Below are 5,000 nucleotides of genomic sequence, written 5' to 3'. Positions count from 1 at the left end.
GAATGCGACAAGTTAGGCTTTTATTTGATTGGATTTGACTTTTCTTTTTGAGTGCGTGTGCGTGCGTGCGTGCGTGCGTGCGTGCGCGCGCGCATAGTATGGCCGTTGCTTTATTCTATTTTTTATTTATTAGTTCATATATTTTGCCGTTGAGTTCTCATTGTTTATAATATTATCCTTTTTTCTTTCTTTCTTCTTCTCCTCCTCCTTCTTTTCGTGTTTATATGCCGTGTACGCGCGCGCGCGTGCGTGCGTCCGTCTGTGTGTGCAGGTGTGTATGTGTGCAGATATCTGTGCATGCAGGTGCCTACGTCCGTCTATGTGTGCAGGTGTGTATGTATGTATGTATGTGTGTGTGTGTGTGCAGGTGTGTATGTGTGCAGATATCTGTGCATGCAGGTGCCTACGTCCGTCTATGTGTGCAGATATCTATGCATGCAGGTGCCTACGTCCGTCTATGTGTGCAGGTGTGTATGTATGTATGTGTGTGTGTGTGTGTGCAGGTGTGTGTGTCTGTATGTATGTATGTATGTGTGTGTGTGTGTGCAGGTGTGTATGTATGTATGTATGTATGTGTGTGTGTGTGTGTGTGTGTGTGTGTAGGTGTGTATGTGTGCAGATATCTGTGCATCCAGGTGCCTATGTGCCTATCTATGCATGCATGCACGCACGTGGACGTGCGCGTTGTGTGTGTGGGTGTGTGTGTGTGCATTTATTCATTGCATGCATTTTACTAGATGAATGTGTACGTTTTGCATGGCGTGTACGTGTGCGTGTGCATGTCACTAGTAGTGCCTACAGATATCATGTGCGGCTTAGTTGTTTATTCACTGTTTGTTCATCCAATCATTATATAAGAGTTTGGTAGGGAGGGAGGTGTGCAAAATTGCTTTCCTTACTTTGGTTCATTTGAGAGTGAGTGAGTGAGTGAGCATCCCCATATTTGATAATAGTAATATGTACAGCATTATTCCTCTGACAAGTGGAATAAATAAGTGTGAAGACTCAAGTATGGCTAAGAATGTAAACATGTACGTCTCTCGATGTCTTTTTTTGTTTGTTTGTTTGTTTCATTTTTGTAAGCGAATGAATATCGTCGGCGGCGTCGGCGATTCCATGATTTTCCTTGCTGGTTGTTTTGTCGGTTATCGACCTAAGGGCCAGGTGGATAAGGAATGCATTCTAAACATTGTGGTCGTATCTCTCTATCTATGTATCTATCTATCCATCCATCTATCTGTGTAATGACTGACTCGTGTCGTGTATTCATTTATTCATTCATCGGTCGGTCGGTCGTCGCAAACCAATTTGCATGTGTGGGGAGTGGGGGGAGGGGGGAACAGGGAGGGAGGGAGAGGGGTTGGCCACCTCTATGCCTCCCTCCCTCCCTTCCCCTTTCCCCCCCCCCCCCCCCTCCCTCCCCCTCCCTCCCTGTTCCCCCCCTTCTTCCTCCCTCCCTTTTCCCCCCTCCCTCCCTTCCCTCCTTCCCTCCTCCCTGTTCCCCCTCCCTTCCCTTCTCCTCCCTTCTTCCCTCCCTCCCTCCCTGTTCCCCCCTCCCTTCCCTTCTCCCTTCCCTCCTTCCTCCCTCCCTTCCCTTCCCTCCTTCCTCCCTCCCTCCCTCCCTTCCCTCCTTCCCCCCTCCCTTCCCTTCTCCCTTCCCTCCTTCCTCCCTCCCTCCCTATCCCCACACTTGCATAGAGGTGGCCAACCCCTCTCCAAGTGTGGGGAGAGGGGGGAACAGGCCACCTCTATCATATTATCAATTGACTATGTGTTTGTTTGTTTGGCTTTTAGTATATAGGCAACAACAAACCACTGGTGTAGTTACGATGGTATAATGGCAATTGGGAGGGAGTGAGTGAATGAGTGACCTCTTTCCTTACTAGAGTGAGGTCTATTATTACTATTATTATCATTATTATTATTATTATGTCGCCGTTGTTTCTATCAAGCTTGAAGGAATTGCCCTTGGTTGATGAGTTAGTTGTCTTGGTACTTGTGTGTGTGTGTGTCTGCGTATATGCATGTGCATGCATGCCTGTCTCTCTTTATTTCATGTATGCATGCAGATAAGGTAAAACTCAATCAATCAATCAGTCAGTCAGAGTGCAAGTGTGATGGATAATACTTTGAATTGTTTGATTTGATTCGTAAGTGTATGTGTGGTGATCCGGAGAGAAGATGCGTGCTTGCTAGATTGATTGGTTGCTAGTTAGTTTGTTTGTTCGTTCGTTCGAGAAAACGCAAGTGGAATAGCCATTTTTCCTAGCTTTGCTTTGCCTTGCTTTGTTTGCTCTGTTTCGTTTCGTTTCCTTTGCGCGAGCTCTCATCAATTCTTGTATGTCTGTCTGTCTGTCTGCGTATGTGGTTGTATGTATGTGTATGTATGTTGGGACATGTGAGAAGAAGAAGAAATTCAAAAGACAGAGGATAGTAAATCAAGAAACAAGCCAACGTTTATTTGATCTCAGTATATGATAGGGGCAAAAACAAATGTAGGCAATAGTAGTATTAGTAGTAGTAGCAGTGTCGATGGTGTTAAGAATGTAACAAGCAGTAGCAATGATAATGAATAAGAGTGTAGGCCCATTTCATGTCAAGAGTCAAGGGGGGAGAAAGTGAGAAATGATACATGCATGTATGCATTTACAAGTGTAAAGTCGATTTATTACAAAAACTAAAACAAATGAATGAATGAATGAATGACTAGAAATGAATGGTTGGTTCGCTGTCTATGATGGGAGAGAGAAAGAGAGAGAGAGGGGGGGTGGGTGGTACGGAGTGGAAAAAAGGGGGGGGCAAGTGAAACAGAGAAAGAGATAGAAACAATCTATGTATGTATGTTGAATCAGACAGATATCCCTTGTAGCAAACTGTGCCTATCAATAATATTACGATACCTGGTGACACACAAAAGTGATTGATGAGGAAAATAGCCACTGAGTATGAGCACGAAGTAGTAATAATCATTGAATTTGATTTGGTAGAGGAAGATAAAAATGTACGTGCAAGAAAGAGAGAGAGAGAGAGAGGGAGGGAGGAAGAAGGACCACAGCCAGCCAGCCAGCCAGATAAGGAGGGGGAGGGATCGGGTTACAAACCGATCAGTAGTTAGCTAGTTATCAGTACCAACCCACTCACTCACTCTCTCATGAAAACACTCGAATTCCTCTCTCTCACAAACAAACTCACCAAAAATCAACACTAAAACAAACAGTCGAACCACACAAAAAGCCAACAAGAAGGAAAAAAGAAACAGAGACCAGTGCAAAACACGTAGAAAAAGAGCAAAAACGCAAACTCAAACGTCAAACAAAAAAAAACATACCAAACATCAACTAACTAAACAACAAAAACTGAGTCAAAAACAAAAACAAGCAAAAAACACCAAAAAACAATCTCACTCATCAGCAAACAAGACAATACAATACAATCCATTCCATTTCTCATTTCATATTTCATACACAAGCAACATTCAACTTGACTTTGCTCTTGCCTCGGTGAGGCCTACGCGCGCCCCGACCAGCCGTCGGACAAACAGAAATCGACCTTCTCCCCTATATCTCAAACAAATCTAGACCTTATTCACTAACCAGCTAAATCCAACAAACTACCAAACTGCCTCCGCTCAACTCTCGGACAAGTAGAAATGGACCTTCTCCACAATATCTCCACAATATAGTCTTTATTCACTTCACAAAAGGAGCTAAATCCAACAAACTACCCAACTGCTCTAGTTAGCACGACTAGTTTTGATGGAACACATCACACACACACCTTAGAGATGGCTGGCTGGCTGGCTGGCTGTTTCAATGCTTAGACACATACCAGTTCTTTAACGACTATCTTTTCTAGACTTGGCATGTTATTATGATATTTTGTAAATGCAGATGAAAATTTTCAGCTATTATAAAGACTCGCATATCTTTCACTAAATCATCCACGTTAAAGAACATGCTACCAAATTAACTTGATAGATGAAATAGCCAGACTTTGTCTATGAAAGAAAGCAAATGTGCACTTACATCAACTGAATATTTTTCACATTTTATCAAGAAAAAAAGATGCTAAATCATATGAAAAAGGACATCTTTATGAAAGCATACTATGCAAAACTGATATTGCTGTTGTGTTATGTTATTTATTTTTTATTTTTTTTATTTTATTATTATTTTTTTTTTCCACATGATATACATACAAGAGAAAGAGAAACATGAAAACTGACAAATTGTTGGAAGCATACCCTAGAAACCTTGTGTTCTTGCATTATATGTTATATTTTATTTATTTAATTGTGTGTGTGTTTGTTTTGTTTTTGTTTTTTTTTTTTTCTAAACATCATAGACATACAAAAAGATGACACAACATGAAAGCTGATAAGTCATTGAAAGCATAGTTACAATACATGGTTGCATTTTTTGTGCCTTATACAATGGAGTTTTTTTTTCTCATCACTATCACCATCATCATCATCATCATCATCATCATCATCATCATCATCATCATCATCATCATCATCATCATCATCATCATCATCATCATTATTTTCATTATTATCATTATAATAATCATTTCTTGTAGATATTTACACTAAACATTATTGTACAGTAATAATTGTATTTCATGGAAGAATTAAGTTTTTACATTATCCTCTGATGATTCTCACTGGTTATGTCATCCATGGTTCATAGATAAATAGACATAAACTCTCTCTCACACACACACACACACACACACACACACACAATTCTCATCTTTTTGCAGCTCTTCTTCTCTTTTTCTCCATAGGTGTGTGTGTAGATATAGATACAGATAGATAGATATATAGATAGTAAAACTAAAATACATTTAACATATATATCCTCAAGAGTTCAATCCATTTTGAACATTGTATTCTGTGATAATCTCTTTAAATCAATGTATTCTGTAATAATCATTGTAAGTTAAAGCAATGTTGGCACTTGTGCTCTTGTTTCATGCAGGCCTGTTTTCATTATCTG

This window comes from Penaeus japonicus, unplaced genomic scaffold (assembly GCF_977035675.1).
Source record: "Penaeus japonicus unplaced genomic scaffold, GWHDUDI00000001_assembly GWHDUDI00001671, whole genome shotgun sequence".
NCBI classification, from domain to species: Eukaryota; Metazoa; Arthropoda; class Malacostraca; order Decapoda; family Penaeidae; genus Penaeus; species Penaeus japonicus.
This window is presented reverse-complemented; position numbering follows the sequence as displayed.